General features: G+C 40.8%; 1 long non-coding RNA gene across 1 annotated transcript in view; it reads left to right on the forward strand.

The window, feature by feature from the left end:
• The first annotated feature begins 2,244 nt into the window (after positions 1–2,244).
• Positions 2,245–8,854, forward strand: part of LOC117936963 — a 19,885-nt gene continuing 13,275 nt past the window's right edge. The window contains exon 1 of the long non-coding RNA XR_004655063.1: positions 2,245–2,255. This is a non-coding gene — a long non-coding RNA (uncharacterized LOC117936963). The remainder of the gene's footprint in view (positions 2,256–8,854) is intronic.

Below are 8,854 nucleotides of genomic sequence, written 5' to 3' on the forward strand. Positions count from 1 at the left end.
GAAGAAAATTATGTGACGTTCTCACAATTCATCTATACACCAGTCAGCTCATACACAACTGCAAAATGCATCTGCTTGAGGGAAGTGTAGCATAGCCACTGGGCTAAATGCACGTATTCAATCAGATTTCGCCATGTAGCTGCTGGAATACATCAAGTATGTAGATAGCAGTACTTCAATCCATTCATTAAAGTTCAGCATAAGTTCAATTTAAAAAAAAAAAAAAAAAAAAAACTGTGAAAAAAAGCAGGAGCTAGCAATTCATTTTAATATGAAATTCATATATGGCATTAACTTTAATGGATCTTAGCTTATCTGCGTTCAGACCCGTCAACGCAAACTTGTTTGCCTCTCAGTAAATTTCCTTGCAAAGATTTGATACTTCACAGCTTGCAAAGGAAGTGAGGCTCACTGAAATATTTATATAGAGCATGCCGTTACTTCTGCATGAGCTAACCCTTCAAGATGACATACAGTTAATTTAGGCAGAAAATACATAGGCTATTAATATGTGTATACTATTAATATTTCACTGCTTCTCTCAGTTGTGTCTGACACTGGGGACAGGTGATGTAAGCCAAACAGGAATGATGGAAGGCGAGACACTGCCTCCTTCTATCTATGTAAGCGGTTTCTCAGCTTTGACACTTTGGAGACATTCTCTGTGCTTCCTTTATGCTAAACCCTGACCTGTATCTAATCTCACTGGCATAAAGGATTTCAGCTAATGTCAAACATACCAGCAGAGTGAGCCTACGGCTTTCCCAAATGAGATTAGAAAATCTCACATATGGCTCCTAATTCTCTTGATTTAAGGGCCATTAAAATGTTTTCAGTTCCTGTTAGATCCAGACTTATTATGTGTTACTGTTTACTGGAGGCAGAGCTTGTTTCATTAATAAGTGTGATGTTGGTACTTAAAATCACTTGTTGGCACAAATATCATGTGTGCTGCAATCCATTTTAAAATACTAAACTGCTGCCAAAAACATTGTCTTAAAATCACAGTAAACATCGTTAACTCAGTCATTAAGGAAGAGAAACCATATTGGAATATTAAGTGGTTTGAGGTCAATAAACAAGTTGGCCTGAAGAGCTTTCTTCCATTCTATTCTGTTATGTTCTTGTATTCCATTAAAACTTCAAACATACAGTATAACGTGTGTAATATGTTAGCTATGTAAGATGTACATTTTACACATATTGTTTAACTAATTTATTAATGTATTAACACATCTGCATATGTAGAAGTAGCGTATAGAGCTTTGGTTTTATCCAAATCAGGGAATTCTAGGTATTTAATGTAATTAAAAGATCAATCAACTAAATAAATCCAAATACTTTTTTAGGGTAAACAGTTATTTTAATTGGATAACTTTTTCTTTCCAAACATATTTGCGGGTGTGTGGGGGACATACAGTCAGCTTAATCCAATCAGCTTCTTTTAAAACATTCTCGGTATTTTATGGTAAAAAACAACAACAAATGATCAAATTTCACATTAAATCTTTAAAATTTAAAAGTCACTTATTTTATTGTGTTGTGTATATAATGGATGCAAAGAAAGTGTTGCGGGGATTTATTTTTTGTGTGCCTTTTCATGATGAGTATTTATTGATTTGATTCTTTATTAATTTGAGATTACTACACACTTGTGTAAGGTGCCGAAGCTGAATGAGGAATACTTTACACGGATGTGTGTCAATCAGTGAAATTGCTTTCAGCAGTTCATGTGCGTGTGGCATCAGAACAAGAAGAAAACACTCAAAAACAAATGAAACTGCGCACAGCCACCTCCACTGACACAGAAATTTAGTTCCAGCATTGAGACACACAACAAATAAAACATCTGTAACATATTACAGTCAGGAAGGATCGGACCAAGAAACACACACACGCAAACAAGCACACATAAATCAAAGCAGGTGGCTTCCACACTGAACTGGACTTTTAATTGAATCCATCTCAGGCCAGCGGCAACATGCAGCTCATCCCATGTGTAACACTCTCCTGTCCAGTCTAGTGGAAGGTTTTACTGACAATCTTCAGTTTTTTGGACTTATTCAGTATTATTCATTAAAAAGACAATACATAAGCATACATCAATCTGTCCCTCATGCACACTCACACATTAGTTTACGGATATCAGATATTTTACAGCTTTACAAACTTTTCAGTGTCCTTTTTTGTTTTTATAATCGCTTTTCTTTTTTCAACTTTCTTGATACCTATTGGCTCCAGATTAGTCATTAAAAGTAACCATGAGAACAAACAGCGGGAGAAACATCGGAGCTGGTGTGGTAAAGCAGAGCACATGCAACCCGTTTGGTCAGTTGTTTCCTGGCAGATGACCGGCCTGATGAGCGGCTAGCGAAGCCCGGGTGCTGATCATATCCTGGCCACAGGAAAACACTTCCTGTCACAAGCTGGAAGTGCTCAGAGGTGGACAGCCATCTGGCCAGGCCTGCAGGCACCCACGGGCTTACCGGACCAAATTATACTGAATGTACTCGCTCGCTTCCTCTTCCAAGTTCCCAAAGCACAAGGCATCCTCTTCTAATTGCTTCATTTGTCCTAACAACACTCCAAAACCCAAATATTTTTTTTAAACGTCAATCAAATTGGATCATGGATGCGTTTTATTTTCTCCTCATTTAGTAACCTCAGTGATTAATGACTAGTCACACTACTAGTTTTTGTGAGATCAGTCAATGCTCTCACTTGCATGTTAAACAATGTTATGTCAGGGAGGGCGAACGAACAGGTTGGAATGCAAACCTGCCAGCACATTGTAGGAAATGAGATGAATGTACAGATGGACAAGCAGAGGGACACACATTCCACCCATGCACTGCAATGTGCGGACAAACAGCTACTGAATTAAGCAGCAAACTGTGGGTTGTTTTTGTGTTATATAATGATCAAGATTCCTCTCACGCTTCCTCTTCTGCTGTGGGATCAGTAGCAATGGATGTGCTTGGTTGAAGGTTTTTTTTTTCTTCAGAAGACATACTGTTTTATCCAATCTAATCAGAAATTACTTTTGTGACTCATTTAAGGTAGCAACAGGGACCTTTTTTAAGCTGCCTAATCCTCCCAGACTGTCCTTATACAACCCCCCCCCCCCAAAATCTTTACTCTTTCCAGCCCCCTGAACCTTAAATCCAGGCATTAAGATAAACACTGGAGGAAATTCGGCTTCCTTGAGCCGGTCCTTTGGCTCGCTGATTGGCATTATAGCCTCTTTTCCTGTATTACTCTACCTTTTCCGCACATTTACCCTCGTTTATTATCCTTTGCAGTCACTCATTCCATTATCTGTCACCCCAGGTCCTCAGCAAAATTTGTCGTACTGCCATTTTACTCACTCTCCTATTCTCGTGTCCTTTCAAGCTTTATCTGGAGTACAGTCGTCATCTCCTTCTCTTGGTGATTACAGTGGGCCTGTGTCTCCTGTCTGGCTGCTTCCCCTCCGCAGTCCACCCCCGTCTCCATGCCCCTCCAGCCCTGCTCGCTTACCTCAGCTCTGCCGGTCGGGCTGATTAGCCTCCTGCTGAAGGGAGCAAGAAGGGTGTGGGTTTATGGGAGCAGTTTATGGGGCACTATTCAGTCTTATCATCACAGAGAAGCCGTACTGTGGAAAGCTGAGGGCTGTTTCTGGACCAGTTGGTTCATGGAGATTATGGACCAGTTGTCTGACTGACTTGCAGGCAACAGATTGCATGGGCCTTAGTGGGTATGGTTGATGGGGGCAGATGGGTGTTGATTGAGTTGGAGAATTGCCCTGCAGGATGCATGCATGCGGACTGCTTGGTGTCAAGTCCAGCTAACACACTTCAACAGTATTGTGCTCTTTTTGTTTTGTACTTTCCCCCCCGCAGTGCACCATATCAAACTTTGACATGCCATTTGTCAAAGATGTTTTTGTCTGACATGCCTTTGTGGGAGATTGCACAAGAAAAAACACAATTTAATCTGGTTCATCTGAGACTGAGATAAAAGAGCAAAAATATCAGATTCATGAAAAAATCCTACTAAATACTTTATTTGTAAATCTAATCCTGCTGGTATTTATCAGATGTTGACTCTACAATGTTGTAATATGTGTGTTCAATGAAGAATCAGGATGTTGCTGATTTATAGAACTGGGGAGACTTCATATTGATCTGTTCTTCTGGAGGAGACGGGTCAAATCAGTCAGGTGAAGTGCAGCAGTTGGGCATTAAATAAACATCTCTGCCAGCAGGAAGGTTTTTAACTGATGGACACTCAATAGAACAATAATTACAGTCTTTTACAATCTTTTACTTAAAGTACAATATTAATCAACTCTCTCGCACCACGTAAATACGCAAATTACAGCTACGGTGGCCTTCAGACATCAAAAATCCGGTCTTTTGTTTTATTTAATATCCTTTTTCTGGGTATAGAAGAGGACTCCTGTTCCAAAAACTTGGATTTTGAATATGTGCATGAGGGGAAGTCTGGAATGTTTCGAGGCTGCTCCGGTCGCTGCCCTCTGGTCAAATTAACCTGCACGGCGGGTCGCAGCAGCCTCTTAATTACAAACATTTAAACATTGGGTTAATTCATTTTTCCTACTTTTAACACAGTTGGAAATGTTAATCTTCAAATTAACAATTGCAGTTGAATAATGTAGTAAAAAGTACAATATTTTTCTCAAATGTAGAGCAGACGTGTAAAGTAGTACGTTTTATTTTGGAGATTTTACTTGTGGAGAGCAGACCATGAATAGAATCTGGAAGCAAACACACAGGAGGATCATCCCACTTCTGCCTGAGGGACTCATGAACGGTAGTAAAGTTAAAGTACAGGGTATGTGGGGAAACCCAGACTTTGTTTTTAGCAGACAGGGAGGGCGACCCGAGGGTTTCTACAGGTGGCATTCACTAGCACCACACCGGATGACATGGGTAAGATAGAAATGAACAGCGGAGGCAGTTTTAAGGTTTAATAAAACAAGAGTATCTGGAAATGCAGATGTGAAAATCCCTAAAACAGCCTTTTGCATGTATGAACTCTGGCTCTGCATATTGTATGATTGCACACAAGCAGATGTAAATGTGTGTCACATTGCACTGCACATAAATTTCCACAAGTTAATCAGAAATGCACTCTGTGAGTGGCTCCCTGCAGACATGTCAAAAGCCTCATACTGTGACCATTAATCAAATTAGCAAGGTTGGAATCTGATTTGATGAAGTGTATTCAACCCATTCTGGGGAGCAATTATGTTCACATGTTATATGATGTAATTTCATCAGCCTTTCAAAACACTTTTTTTTTTTTTTCTCCTTTCCAAGCGAGTTGAATGAAAGCTGGTATGCCATGGACGGCTCAGCACAAGATGAATGTCTCAGTTTCAAAACATCTGCTTCATTTTCATCAGCCATTGAATCACATCGATCATGCATCACAAGCATGTTATTGGCTCATCCTGAGGGAAATTCCCACTTTGTTGGGGAAATTGCACTGTGCTTTAAGGTGAATGGGGATATCTTCCACGTGTACTTTTTAAAAATTTTTTTATTCCATACCCCTCTCCCTCACCTTTTTGGCTTTATTATTCCGTTTTTAAACTCCTGAAGTGCTAAATTGCATGCGGGAAAACATAAAACTGTCATTTTGTTGACAGTTTTAAAATCGCTCCATGAATGCTTTCTATTTGTAAGTTCAGAGGACAAACATTTCTGCACTAATGTTGGACAGAGTCCAGTGTAGATCCATCCCCTGGTTTACATCAGCATTTATGGATTATTTAGGGAGTTCCGTGGATCTAATTTAGGTCTGGTTTAAAGCGTGATCAATGCACTGATTAGGCAATTCAGTTTGTCCCTGAAGCTGCCAGCTGAGGGAAAGTGAAACATTTCCCTGGGCAGCTGTGTCTGCGTTGTTATGGTCAACTCATCCTCAACACACTGTCTGATCCTTTAATGCTCCAAGTCTCTCCTTTTGTTCTCTGTTCATTTTTACCTTAACGTCACTTTGTGATGACGGAACATTAAAAGATAGTCTTTCAGTTTTTTTGTTTTGTTTTCATAAAAAATGTATTTCTCTGCCATGGTCTGAAAGTGAGCGTGAAGAGCAGACAGTATTTTTTGTCACAGTGGGACTTGGGGTCTATCCATCACCCCTGTCAGTGGCCAAACTGTGCCCTCGCATGAGTTACCACAGACACATCTGCAGAAAATACGCCATGAAATTGTGGGGCTCCTGCACCATCAGGGCCATCTGCCCCCCCTCCCACCCCCCACACCTCCATAGCCTTCCTTCCTGCAGTCCGCTGGGGCTCTGTGTCAGCGAGACAGCTTTACCCAGTGGGCTGCCTCTTGCTTCCATGTCATGTCTATGCCAGCTAGTGGAAACTACCACCTGGGCACAGCAGTCAATGAGAAGGCTCGCACAGCATTTCTGCTTTCTTCTTTGTTTAATATATTTTTTTGCATTTATAGTATAACTTTAAATTTAAGTATAACCTCCGCCAAGGAGGTTATGTTTTCGGTTCACAACGTTGATCAGCAGGATTACGGAAAACCTGGGCCAAGGAAGAACCCATTACATTTTGGAGCTGATCTGAATCCCTGGGCGGATACACACTTTCCAAAGGCTCTTCTAGATAATAACTTAAATCCAGTGTCTGTAACTTTTGCTTAACAGTGCTGCTATGGAAACGAGTGGGGATTGTAGGCAAATGGAACATGCACAAGGGAGTGTGATTGAGTGAGTGAGTACAAGTTTTGGACTTTGAAGTGATCCAGGCTGGTTGTTTCCCTTCACTGACAGTCTTTATGCTAAAAGGATGATGCTTGATGCTTTAGGGTGGCAGTAGAACAGTCTGTAGGGACTTGGGTTGGGAACTGGAAGGCCGCTGGTTTTAGGGCACCGTACCTTAACAGCTCAGGGCGCTGGTCTGGCACTGGCAGCCAACTCACACTGACATCTCTCCATTTGTGCATGAAGAGGTCTAAACTGTATCAATGATGCATCAAATTATTTTAAATTATTTTACTCAGCTCCTTACTCAAAGCACTGGCGTGGGATGGCATCAGTGTTTTTTTAATTTTAACTCTTGGCTAAAAAGTCAATGAGTGTATTTCTCAAAATGTGGAACTATTCCTTTTAGCTCTTTAACTCTGCAAACAGTTTAAGGGTTAAAGGCAGTGACATTTTAAATGTGACGATTTGCTTCAAAATATGAATGCATCAAAGTAAAAGTGTACTGTCACTTCAGTGCACCATGTATTAACCTATTTATCTTTAAATGTAAGTTCCCTATTTTATACACTAGTAATTTAGAAAAGCCTTAGATTTTTCTATCTACATCTTTACACAGGAAACCCTTTTTAGATTTTTCTTACTGCTAGCACACATTCCTGTATGTTTCCCAAGAAGCATTCACTCACCCTTTCGTGATGTTAGGCGTATTTGATTATTATAGTGTGACAAGTTGTGGTTTGGTCTCATTTGTGATTTCCTCAAACATTATTTGGTGCGTGCTGCTGTAGCCATGTGATGGTCACTTTTGCAAAAATGGCACTTGAACTTGGAAAATCTTGGATGTTTAACCTTGTTTACTGTGTCATACCCTATTAGTCTTTGTTTTTAACATACCCTGATCTGCCTTTTTATGGAATACAAATTCTTCTTGTGAGCCAGTTTGTCATCTTTATCTTGGCTCCGGTGCAGTGCTACGGCACATAATTGATGTCCTAATAGAGTGGAGTAATTGAATAATGGTCCCAGGTAATGAATTTAGCACATTCGGTCTGAGACACCCCTCTCAGACAGACGGTTATTATCTGCGCAGAGATCCTGAGGCCAGAGTTGCCAATTACACGCCACACAACTCTCCAAACCAAAGAAAAGGAAAAAAAGGAAAGAAACAACTGCCAGCCATTTTTGCCTCCTGTCTCAGAGGACTGTGTGTGTGTGTGTGTGTGTGTGTGTGTGTGTGTGTGTGTGTGTGTGTGTGTGTGTGTGTGTGTGTGTGTGTGTGTGTGTGTGTGTGTGTGTGTGTGTGTGTGTGTGTGTGTGTGTGTGTGTGTGTGTGTGTGTGTGTGTGACAGAAAGAGGGAGAGATTAAAATGAAACAATCCTCCCCCTTTGCCAAATCATATTGGAACATTCTTGCCATTTTGCACCGCCTAGCCTATATTATTTGGGAGGCTTAGGAAAGGCAATCTAGCCTTGCTGCAGGCGTAAAAACGCTGCGATGCGAGCTCCGGCCGAACCGATTCAATGACTGAATTCCCCCATGTCTGTGAATGAGAACAAAATGAGAATACTTGCCCTAATACTTAACAAGGTTAGGCATTTTTATTATTCCTTCTTAAATAGTCTGTGTTTTAGCTGGAACAGGAGAGGTCTCAGGGGTGCCCACCTCCCCTGCTCAGGTGTCTCTCCTCTGGGGGCTTTGGCTTCTCCCCACTGCTGGTTCCCCCTGCCCCGCCGCACAGAGAGGTATGTGTGGTTTTGTAACGGGATCGAGGCACTTTGGCCAACCAAAACAATGGGAAAACCCTAATCCAAATTTACCGTCTGAACAGATTAAGCTTTATTCTGTGTTTTTTTTCCAATCAGAGTTGACTACTGTATCAGAGAACTATGCAGGGATTTTAAGCGGGGCAGGGGTTGGTATGCTATTCTTTGATCATATCAGAGGAAATTGCGTGTTTGCTGAGAAATATGAGATTTTTCTTAATTAAATCAAATAGATTTTCCTCCTTTTGTTTTTTGACTGTGAAAATGACAAGAAAACATCACGTCTTTATGAAAACTCGTTTACAAATGTAAAGCAAATGGAGGACAGCTGTGTGTGTGTGTGTGTGTGTGT

The sequence above is a fragment of the Etheostoma cragini genome, chromosome 21, assembly GCF_013103735.1.
Source record: "Etheostoma cragini isolate CJK2018 chromosome 21, CSU_Ecrag_1.0, whole genome shotgun sequence".
Lineage (NCBI taxonomy): Eukaryota > Metazoa > Chordata > Actinopteri > Perciformes > Percidae > Etheostoma > Etheostoma cragini.